Consider the following 12750-nt stretch of genomic DNA (forward strand, 5'->3'; position numbering starts at 1 on the left):
ATAACAGAGTGGCATTTCTCCACCTCTTTCGAGTTGTACCACTGTGTTTCATCAGGAATTCTCCTACTGACCTAACAAGATGGAAAGGTGCCCTCATTATCCCAGCAGGACTAAAACCAGAAACTTCCCTTAACGTTCTGTTCTTCTGGTTTCTCACTCTTCTCTCTGCTCCTACACACAGATAAACAAATAACTAAATCTCTGCATGTGAGACAAATCAGTTGATTTCTCACGACACTGTTTCATATACCACCTATCACAGACCTAGAGAAGATTTACCCAGTCTGGAATGTGTTCCATTTAAAATGCTGCCCAGAGAAATCCTCAGTACCAAGGCAATATGCGACCTCATACCTCATATATTAACTCACTCTGTTTTGAAAAAAAATCAATACAAATACTTTGTGCAAAACTGGAAGTCTCCGATATGAGAAGTCACCTTTCTAACAAGGCAGGTGTTAGAAAAAGGATTTTTTTTTCATCTGAGCCAAGAACTTCATCTCAGTTCACCTCCACATTACAAAGTATGAGATCAAGGTTTTTGACATATGCTGAACATACACTGCACCAAGAATTAGCCACCACAAATCCAACAGATCAGAATCCTGTGTTTCTCAAGTTGAAATTCCCTATTTATGACTTAAATATAAACCTAAGAAGAGCTAGAAACAAATCTGTCTTTCAGTGAAATATTGGGATGCCACCAGCATAAAATCTGTTGGTTTTATAAAATTAATTAAGCTAAATTGTTTCCTTTTTCCTTCCTCTTTCCCCCTCAGGTAATCTTTCCTATTTGATTCTCTGGCTTTACAATGAGATTTTCCTATTTCATTAGGTGTTTATCTCTCCTGTTGCTATATGAAAACTTGCAACCAGCGAAGAAAATAATATTGGCTCTATTCAGAAAGTGTTATCAGATAGAATGAACAGACAAAACACACTCACTATAACCTGTCTCAGACCACTGTTCAGACAGTAAATTTTGCAGGATTAAATAATGAATTTACCTCTTGTTTGCAGTTTTAAGCTCTGTGTACTAATTCTTATGTTTAATGGGAAATTATTTTGAAAAGGAAAACATAAGCTCCATTGAATTATTTCCTCACAACTCATTATGCAAAATTAATTACCTTCTGGATTAAGTAAGCCTTTAGTGATGAATCTCATTTTTACAAACCTTTATCTGAATTGATTATCTTTGACCTAATTTGTGTTGGTGCAGACTGGGGTATGAAACAATGTTCAAGTACTGCTGTAAACAATTCATGCTATTTTATTTGCATCTGTTTGTACATTTTTCAGTTTGTTTGCAATATTGATTCATTTAGAAAGATACACATCTCAAAACCATCTTCCATGCTGCCTGTTTCTTTATTTGATTCACCAGCAAACACCCATTTATCATAACCAGCATCTGATAATGTCCTGGTTAGCCCACAAAAATGTCATTGCTATCCAGTCCTCTTGGACAGCACACAAAAAACTCCCCACTGTTATTAGGGAAGGATTTTCCAGGACCTAGAAACTGATGAGAATCCTGATCATTTGTTCTAGCAGACAGAAAATAGTTTCTAGCTTGGATATTTTTTCTTTCTACCACTCCAGAAAGAGGAAACATGGGAAAATTATTAAAAGGATATTCCATGAGATGGGATCCTGTTTCCTGCTCCTTGTATATTTTACTCCACTGCAAAGGGCAGTGGATGACCCCCTTATAAAAACACAGATTATTGACTTCTAAGACATCTAGAAGACTTCTAAGACTTCTTCTCCCCCATGCAGAGTGAATGCCAACATGTACAAGGACAGTATTTTCTTTGCTGTAAATACCTATATGTGTGGAAGACTCACAGGAGACAGATTTTCCTTGCTTGCAACACCGTGATGTAACACCTTTCCAGCATGAAAATAGTTACATCAGATTTACTCTGTTGTGGCTAACCACATAATTTCAAAACAATAAAATTAAGTGATATGATTTTCTCCACAACAAGAATATTTTTACAAAGATATTTTATATCCAGACTATTCTACATAAAAGGTAAACTCCATAAAATTTCTCCACAGCTACTGAGGAAAAAACACATCAGCATGAAATGACTGCAACAAAATAAAACTAGGAAGGAAAAAAAACAAGGAAACTGCTTGAAAAAATGCTTTGCCTGACTAAGACGGATGCTGGAAGAGCTCTTGTACATGCTCTTTGTTTCTGATAGGGAATTATCCTGAAATTTCAGCTCCCTTGCAGGATATCTCTGCTGAACAGACACGACTTGGACCACACAAGCTGAGAGTGTTTTTATGCATTAGGTGTGGTCTGTCCAGCCCTCAGATCCCTGCAGCTTTGCATGCACAAACCCTGGAGCAGGAAAGCTGTGGTTTGAGTCATAGCTGTATTTTTTACTTCGAATGAACACAGGAGATGAGGCAGAAAGCTGCAGTAAAGACAGAAGGAATCAAGGGGAGGGGCGAATTAAGCTCAGTCATTCATTCTAGCACACTGTATATCAAAGACAAGATTGAAATATTCTGCTGGAGCCAGTACAAGAGCTGGCACCCATCTGATCAGGGACTATATGGAAATAGTTTCATAACATGTAAATCTTGGAATAGATCTTAATATTCCCCTTCTCCCCAAATGATTGTCTTAGTGCCCCTGTTACATCCCTCTTGAATTCTTCATTCACTTTATCAACAAAGAAATAAAAAGGACCACACTGGTCACTGGCTGCCTCCAGGTACCTCAGTGCTTCTCACACCACAAGCACCAGTCATTTGTCCTTGCTCCAGTGATCTCCAGTGCCTCAGAGGCAGAGAAAAAAACATCCAGAAATCAAACTGCTTTAGTTACCTCTTTCTAGAGGTCTGATTTGTGAGAACTGGCACTAGCTTTCCTAGTAGCTCTCCAGTTATTTAAACAGAATGCAAAAGAGTCAGGAATTGCAAGTCCCAAAGTACCCAGCTCTTGGTATCTGCTCATTAATGCTTTCACACAGGGTGAGGGGTGTGCAGAACAGAGGAACACACCAAGTGCTCAAAACAGTATTTTTCAAAACAAACCTGTGTGAGATGAAAACTTTCTTAACATTTAAATAAAGCATGATGCTGACAATGCAGCTGCTATTGGATTCCCGTGCTCCCTTCACCTTTTCCCATGATGCTATGAATTGAAAATACAACCTTGTACACCCTGAACAGCAGTTTGTCCTTCAGAGAACAAGGAGAACATGCAGCTGGGTGCAGCCTGATGGGGAAGCTTGCACAGTGGATGTGATCTGACAGCTCTTTCTATGAAAAAATGGATCCAAAGCAGGACATAAAAAATTAGGGGAAATTGCCTTTGACATTCGACCCAGAAGCCCTCATTGTCAGTTTTATTCAGTGGCACTGGGTTAGAGCTTTATCTCTAAGGAGCTATTTTAGTCTGGCTCAGGAAAGCTGCCAGGAGTCAGGAAGGCTCTGGAAGGGGTTTCTGTGCCCAGCCTTGCCCAGCCCTGTGTGAGGCTGGAAATAGAAACTGGAACAGCTCCCTGCTGTGGCAGGTACCTTCCCTCGGGTGGAACTCCCACTGAAATCATTGCACATTCCCATCTGCAGCACGACCGAGCTTAAGCCACACTCCAAGGAAAGCAATTCATGCTACATCACTTAATTTTATGTCATGGAGATTTAAAAAGCAGTATTAAGAAACACACATTACTTGTTCATTTACTTCTGTCATTCTGCTCAGTGGTCAAAGGAAACAGCCTGTGGATTTCCATTTTATTCCTCACCAGAGTCAGATTCCAATCCTGTAATACTAACAAAAAGCTTCAGCATTTCTGTTTCAAATGCTGTAACAGTGCCAGCTACAGCTAACGTTCAGGGATTTAAAACTTATTTAGTTTGGTATTTTTAAAAAGACTTTTTCTATCTTCATTATTTTTTTTAGTTCCAAAACACAAAGTCAACAAAATGCTCACACTTCAAGAGTCTTGTAAAACCTCTTTTGGAATAAATATATGAGCATCAGTTGATAAAGAGCAGCATATGTGCAAGTGAAATAACAGTAAAATGGTCACCGACATTTCAAGATTTCACATCTTCAGGACATTCTCCTATGAAATTATCTGACTGCATACCAGAGAGTTTGTTTCTCTGTCTCTCCCCCCTCTGTGATGTGACTCTCTAATAAGTTTTCTAACAGTGATCTAAACATCTTGCCAGCAGCTGGTAGGTAATTTTAGGCAACCTTAAAACCACTGGGTAATTATTATAGACATACGAGTCCAATCCAATAAAGACCAAAACTGATTCTGGTATAGAGAACTGCTTCAGACAATAAAGAAACTGGTTCCCATAACAGATTCCCACTCCAGCAAGTAAATAAATATTGAGAAAATGCTCCTCAGAAGCCAAAGAAAAAAAGGTGTTCTCATTTGATGGGACAAGTAATTTCCCAGGGGGATGAATGTTGCTGTTCTAAAGGCCATGGCCATACAATGAGTATGTACAGTCTGACAGCAGAATGGGAGGTCAGGCAGCAGGGAATCATACTGGGATCTTGTTCTTCAGTGTATGAGGCACACAATACCTGCAGGGAGCCACAGACAAAAGCTGTGTCCTTTCTGAAAGATCTGATAGCCAGAGCCAGAAGAGTCAAAACCATCTGGTTCTTTCTCAGTGAATTCTGAGGTGAAACAGCACAGGGCTCTTCAACTCACACAAATGATGACAGCTGGCAAAAAAATGTTTTGTACTTGCATTTCATGTGTGGAAGTGGAGTCATTCTCTAGCAAGCTCTCTTTTCACCAAATAAATTGCTTTTGCACACTAACTTTTGATTCACTTTTCTTTAAATACACTAATACTTTCTTTCTCACAACTGGCACTGGGTAGCTACAAGTTTGAGCTGACTGAGGTCTCAGAGGTAAAGAAACAAAGACAATTGAAGCAGAGTCTTATCTATGTCTGAGACAAATCACTAGCTGGCTGTCATATTCTCTTTGCATATGGGAAAGAAATTTCATAATCACAGGATGTTTCACTCCTTGCCAAGGCAGAGACAAATGGATCTTGATTTTACTGGCTTTCAAAACACCATGGCTTGCCCTTCACTATCACATCCCACACACTGTCTATGCCACAGACAACTATCAGCCTGAAGGAAAATGTGTGTCTCAGAACCTGCCAAACTGCAGGAACTTCACTCCCCTCCCAGGCAAGGTGCCCAGAGGAAGCTGTATGAGAACCCATGGTAGAAGATGAGAGAAACTACAGATTGGATAAGGAAGGTGGGGACACAAAAGCATAACTGAATTGCTGTGACTTTCTCTTGTGTGAAAAAGGATAATTTGAGGAGCAGCCGTTCGCCATAGGGCTCCAATGCCTTTCCTAATGATTCACTGCTCAGAGACAGGGAGATGGAAGTGCCATTACCCTCTGCCAGTGCAAATGGTTCTCCAGGGAGCAAATGCTCATCCCTGCTTGCCACAGGGCAGGCCCAGGGACAAGTGAGGGCACACAGACCAAACCCATGGGGCAGCCTGACACACATTCCCAGGGGAGTCCTCGTGGAAGTGACACAGCCTCCAGATTCCCTCCCCAGAGTTTTCTAAAGACAGTCAAGGTGAACAGGGCTCCAAGAGATGCAGGCACAGAGTCTGGTCCAGTTTTGCTTTTACTGAAATCAGTGAGGGAATTTCCATTGATGTCAATGAAGTCAGGACTGGGTTTTGTGTTTGCGACCAAGAAAGTGTTAATCAGGCTTCTCCACCCTTTCCCAGAGAGGTCAGGTCACTGTCTTGCTCTTTTGGCTCCAGCACCATTATTCATTCTAAAACTCACTTTGGCCTCCTGGACTGAAAGGACGTAAGTGGTAGAACACACTGTTGATTCCTTTCCTGGTTTTGGAGTTATTTTCTACAAAAGATGAACAAAACTGTTAAATCACTTTATAGTGAGCTCTTTCGTTCTAATTTTACCAGTATATGAAAAAACCCAAATGTATTTGTAAAAAAAAAAAAACATCTAAAAACCCTAATCAGTGAAGGTTTAGGTGGTGGAAGGATTCAGGACAATAAAAAGATCCTTAAACACTGCTGATATTCTTACAATAACAAATTTCCTCTTGAATTTTGGTAATGCTTGCAATCATTAGGCTTTTGCAATGAGCAGCTTGTGTCACTGGAAATCATTCATCCTCATTCAGTGACAAACTCTCTTAAAATTATTTTCTCGGATATTTCACCCTTTATGAGCTGACAAAATGTTGATAATTCATGTTTCATTGCTGATCCTGAAGGGCAACTAACATAATTTATCCAAGGATGCTCCTGATTTCTCATAGTTTGCCCTCCAAGCGTACATTTTTCATCTCTGAGTTTTGAATCCATTTATAATGTGCCTTTTAAGTAGGCAGACAGCAGAACATGTTTCATGGAAACAAATTAGCATTATTTATTGTCTCTGGGTCTATTTTACTAAGTAAGATTTCTACAAAAATGGAACATACTTGACTACAGAAGAAAAGCCCTCTGGGAATAAGGATTAAAGAGTGATGAGTTCTGAACTTTCTTGCACTCAGTAACTGCAAGAAAACTCTAGAAACCTCACCTAGGATACACAGTACTTTGCAGTGCATGCCCAATCCCAAATATAAGTTTTTATTCCTGTTTTATAACGCACCCTTGAGGCAGACATAGACACATTCTCACAAGTGGTTTCTCTGATGAAAACATGCCATGCAACTAAGACATCAGTTATCAAACACAGCAAAAAAAATTGCACAGACTGAGTTCATAATCCCACAGGCTACCAACAGCAAGGATAATTTGTGTAGTTCAAAGTGTCCTATTTTCCAAATCTAACGCATATTTTCTGTAAAATATGTTTAAAGGAAATGAGAAAATTCATGAGCAACAGTCCCAAGTATGACACTTTAGGTTCATCTATGACTTTTTCAGCAATTATTGATGACACTGGTTTGCCTATAAACACTGCATTACATGTGAAGTGTTCATTTCCTGCTTGGCACGTACAGTTGGGCACAGAGTTCTGGAAGTCATTAACCCCCAGATTTATGAGTGTCTCAGGTGAGAGAAATGTCTTTGTTGAGACATGTGAGTAGATGAGCAGCAGTAAGATCTTGATCCATAATAACCAACGTGGTTTTGCAAAATAGCCCCTATCCAGAATTACGCAGAACCACAGAACGGGTCAGGTTGGTGGGGACCGCAGGGGCTCATCTGGTCCCTGCTCGGGCAGGGCCATCCCAGAGCACACGGCACAGGATTGTGTCCAGCTGGCTCTGGAATATCTCCGGCGAGGGAGGCTCCACAGCCTCTCTGGACGTTCCGTCCCAGTGCTCCGTCCCTCACAGAGAAGTTCTTCCTCGCGTTCCGGTGGAACTTCCTGGGCATCAGCTCCTGCCCGTTCCTCCTGTCCATTGCTGGCCCCAGGGAGCAGAGCCCGGTCCCTGCTCTGAGCCCTCCCTGCTCACACTGACAGACACTGCTGAGGTCCCCTCTCAGCCATCTGCTCAACAGCCTGAGCAGCCCCAGCTCCCTCAGCCTCTTCTTGTTCCTCTCTGCCCCTTTGGCTTTAATTACATCAGGACAAGATTTGGTTGTCCAGAACCTTGGGACAAGTTAGGCAGTAAATAAGCTGCATTTCTGTGGAGAAACCCTGGACACACATAGCCAGACAAAAAAAAAAAATAATAATAATAATAAAATATATATATATATGTATATATAACTGATATATAACTGTTATGTGGCCCTGAGACACTCACATGAAGTATCACCTGGAAGAAGCTGCTTTAATAGCCATGGTTCCCCCTCACTGCTGACCAATATTATAGTAGAAATGCACTCTGAGGCACTAAAGTATTTCCAGTTCTCCCTTTTCCTTCTTTCTCTGTGTCAGTAGCTTCCCAGAGCAACCAGTTGTGGAAGAGAAAATTAGAAAAATGAGGCAATGTGTATAATAGTACAAACTGGATTAGTTTCACTTTTTCAGTCATTCTCTGGGCTCTTTGTGAAATAAATGAAAACCCAAGTCACAGCCTTTCTTCATAAGCTACAGGGGATGCATCAATGACCTGGTGGAGGTTATTAAAGGGTACATTTTAGGTACACACTGCTAGCCAAAATCACCATTGACTTAGAAAAACACCAAGCTGTGTAGGAGAATTGTAGAGCCATCTGACTGCCATCAAAGCAGGTGAGTTTTACAACTGTTCTACAGAACAGCCTCAATCCTTTCTAGAAAACCCTTTCTGATTTTCAGTGTGGGAGCTCTGTCTTGGTTCCACAGATCAGACACGGCTGCTTTTCCTTTTGAAGTACAACACAAATAAATGAACATTAAAAATAATGAACGAGGCAAAAATCTAGAACTGGCATCCTTCAAATCAGTTGTCTTTGTTGATGACAATGTTTTGTCTGATATTTTCTAAAAAGGTGTAGGGTTGACTATTAATGTTTTATTGCCACTTTCAGTTTTTTGGTCACTCTCTTTTCAAAAATTTTACACAGTTGTGGGTTTGGGGTTTTTTTAAATGGAGACATGGAAAGAATATTAATTACATTCTCTGAAGCCCATGTTCAGGTCTTGACAAAGCAAGCATTCTTGCTGTTTCTATAAAAAGAACCATAACTGTGTATATCCTTCAGTAAGCCTCTTTCCCACCTATTTAATAGATGGTCTGAATAAGCCTAATTTGTTTTATGTCTTTTTTTTTTGCCTGTAATGGATACAATTGAAAATTATGGGGAATTTACAGTAACATGAGGGCATGACTGGGAAGGAACAGCAGTGGTGGTTGGATCATATAAATTCTTTTTGTTCCTCTGAAACTTCTTTTTTTTTTTTTTTTTCCATTTTTAAATCAGAGTGGGAACAAGATGAGCTTGGGGAACAGTGTTATGACAGTATGATAGGCAGGGTCATACTGCATCCCTGACTGGCTGGGGAAGTGTTGAAGTAACAGGAAGTTTTTATGCAAAGCACCAACATGGGTTTGTGAATGTCTGTGCAATATGTGGGGTACTATGCAAGAAGGCAGGCCCAAAGGTATTTGTCTGAATATTTAACTCTCAGATGACAGAAACAAAATATTAAATAGCCCATGTTTTCAGTGCTCAGCAGCAGAGCATGCAAATACAAACAAGTCTTTCTGGCTAACAAGCTTAGAAAGATTCTGAAGACAAACTAGGTGAATATGGTGAAGTAAGTTTTCACATGTGTCAGCCCAGGATCTCAGTGAACCTGTTCCATCTTTCTGCTGTTGGAACAAATCAGAGTCATCTCAGAACTAGATTCACCCCACTGGTGCTGGTCTGGAGTGCTCTCACAGTTCATTGCCTGGACAGAACCTGTGCTACAACACTCATAGCAAGAAGAGAGAGCAAGCAAAGCTACCTGCGAAGGCTTCATGCTCCTACTGAATTTCAGGATGGGTATCTCCAGCTTCTTTAGTACTGAGCTGTAACAAGGACCCTTTTCTGCTATTCTCCACATTCCAGAACAGTCAAAAAGGTGGATCTCTGCAATACAGGAGTGTGGCAGCTCATCTCCAATGCTGAATTATGTTTCAAACGCAAACAATAAACGAGTTTCATGGCACACTTAAGTGTATCAAAACGTAACCTTTGCAGCTTTCTGGCATTTCTGCTTCCTTATGCTGATTCAAGCTGGAGGATTCATGGTGAATTCTGCATTTGGCTTCAGCCCTCATACAAACTGCAAGAGGACAGAAAAGCTCAGCAGAAATGCATCTGCGAAGTGCAGTGTCCAAAAGGATGGTGGAAAACTGCTTTGCTGCTCTGTGGCTCTTTGCCTGGTGTGCATGCAGTTATTCTATCAGGGCATTGTGAGCCTCTGCCAAGGCAAGACAGATGATTCTAAATGAAGCTGTGCACTCAGTAATAAGGACTGACCAAAGTGTTTGAGTACTCTGCTTCAGAACAGGCTCCCCAAGACTGTGTTGTAAAAATCATTTACTGGGAAGGCTGTAGCCACCTTGTTATTGTTACACAAGCCTGGCAATTTGTAAGCTTGTCTTTTACGTGCATGCACTAGAAAACAAATGAGTTGCCCTGTACATAGTAAACCACCAATTTTAGTGTTCTCTAGTCCTTGGAAATGCCTCCTGCATGTGAAGAGAAAAGCTTCAGAGATTTGTTAAAGAGACACCTTTAAACAATCTGCTTCGTATTTCACTTGCACAGCCACTGGAGATCCTGACACAGTCAGGTCACAGGGCATCGGGTCCTCAGCTGCTCAGAAGCAGCTGAACTCCACTGATAACCACGCTGAAAGAGCCCATTGTAGGGTAGAAATATGCATGAAGTACATTCCATTGCTGTGAAGCAACTCATCTGCATTTATAACCAACACCCAGCAATGCTTTCAGTACCACGGATAGGGAAGTCTGCGCAGAGCTCCCTTTCCATTTGACAAATTGAAGAGAAACTACCTGACTTCCATGCCATTCGTTCTCCCTGTAATGGACATAATCAGGATGTACATTCTCTTGTGATAAGACTGCCCTCCCATCACCAGGCACTGACAGGGAGCAGCACTCTGCTCTGCAGTGTTGTACAGACACACAAGTTCTGCCTCCAAAGACATGATGATTTAACACAACAAATCCTCAGAGTAACAAGGGAAAAAAAATATGCAGTAATGAACTTATGGTTTCGTTAATACTTTTCCAGACCATTTCATATTTCAAGCAGTATGCAAATACCAAAGGCTAATTGTTAACATCGGTAAAAAAGGAGATGACAGTTTTTCATCTCCTTCACAGACAGTCTGGCGACTACTGTCATCATGCCATGCAATTTAGGATGACTGTAAGGAAGCATTTTAGTAAATAGTAAGATCTATTTCTTTTAAATCAATGCAAAAGTGTGACCAGAAGTCAGTGTTAGTATTTCAATAGGAAAAACAGGCAGGAATCATCTCAACTAGTAACTATAGATAGCATTTTCCACAGTATTTAAAGAAAGCTGAAGCCTAAGAGCAAACAAAAGAAATAAATTATTCAAATATATAATATAATAATTTTCTGCTTTTTAAAGAACAGATCATGGTTTCTATATTAATTCCTATTCCTATCTAAATTGTTATACACAGAGAAATATTCTCATTAAACAGAAAGTAGTGTGTAGAAGGCCAGTTCAGAGCAGAGCCAGGGTGCACACCTGGACATTGGGTCCCAAGAGCCCACTCTGGTGCTGGGTATCAAGCTGTGATTTGGGTGGCAATTCAGTGCTGAGCACATATTTTCGAGCAGATCACATCTCCCTCTCAGCCTGCACATTGCTCTCTGCCAAACAGACCACCTTTTGTCCAAAGCTTGTATGACATAACCTTTCCTGGCACCTCAGAAATAGCAGTTATTACTATTATTATTATTACTATTATTATTATTATTATTATTATTATTACAAGTGCTGCTCTGCACTCAGCTCCTGAGTGCTGGAACAAAACCAGACACAGTTATGAGAACAAGAAAAGCACTTCTGTATCATGCCAGAGAACCTGCAAAACTGTTGCATGTGTCTAACTCAACCAACTCAGCCAACAGCGATTTCAGTCTTCGGCTACATTTTAGAAAGTGTGGAGTTTCTCAGTCCTGAATCTGTGCCAGGCACTGCAACAAAACCAACACTGCAACTGAAGCATCAGTTGGAGAATTACACCCTGTCACCAGCATATGGTAGACAATAACATAGCCATGAAAAACTGAAGCTGGAGGTGACGTATCATTCCAGAACACAGAACTTTCTGAAAAGTAAACATAGCAGATGCTCTGGCTAAAATCTGCTACCAAGGGGCTGCAAAGCCAAGCCAAGCCATGTTTAAAGGCATCCAGGTGAGACTTCATTATGCAGACCAAAAGATGGGTGGGGAACCAAGGACACCAGCAACCCCAGTACCAGTCAAGTTGAAGGTGTCACAACAGATAGCACACAAAGCTTCTATCGCTATGGCCAAATCAAACACCTGATGAAACTTAGAAAATATTTTTCTTGATACTGTCTAGTACAGTTTTTGTGACTAGCTTTTCAAGATCTCTTGCCTCAGCAGTTACCTGGAAAACTATAAGGGGTTGGCAGGCTTATTAGGTTTGGAAAGAAGACAGTTCTGTCAGTAGAAGAATAATAGCTGGTATCTTAGAGACAACAAGGTCCCAAGGACAACATTAATTGGCGGTGATGTATCTTTTTAACTACTCTTTCCATCATCACTTTGGACAGGTTATGTCAATCGCTGCTTCCTGGAAAATTATCATTTCAAGAAAGCTCTCCCAGCACAGAACATTTGTTGAGGTCATCAATACAGTGCTATCACTGAAGGTGTGAATTAAGCGCTGTATTGCTGCACTCTCTGCCTGAGACAAGGAGCAAATAAAGTGCTCGCCATCTGTGCTTTCCAAATGAGAATATTTGTGAAAATCTGTATATTAAACCCCACCTACTAAACAACAGGGAGAACAAACGTCCCAGGGATCGTTCCTCGGCCACTCGCTCACGGCTTGGCTTTGCCCGCGCCGCAGGGAAAGGCTGGAGCGCCCGAGCCGCCCGGCTCAGCTGCCCGGTGCCTGCCACAGACGGGCTCTGCGCGCCCGACACGGCCGCCTCGCAAAGCACCGGCCTCAGAGGGCAAAATGGACACACGAACCCTCCTCGAAGCCCTGCCAGCCGGACCCGGGACCGCCCGGCCCCGCCGCACCCGGGGCTCCCCGGCCGGACCCGC

The 12750-nt window shown here is 41.4% G+C and overlaps 1 protein-coding gene across 2 annotated transcripts in view; it reads right to left on the bottom strand.

The window, feature by feature from the left end:
• BMERB1 (bMERB domain containing 1) overlaps positions 1 to 12750 on the bottom strand; it is a 56599-nt gene that overhangs the window by 30220 nt on the left and 13629 nt on the right. The window lies entirely within an intron of this gene.

The sequence above is a fragment of the Cinclus cinclus genome, chromosome 16, assembly GCF_963662255.1.
Source record: "Cinclus cinclus chromosome 16, bCinCin1.1, whole genome shotgun sequence".
Classification (NCBI taxonomy): Eukaryota; Metazoa; Chordata; class Aves; order Passeriformes; family Cinclidae; genus Cinclus; species Cinclus cinclus.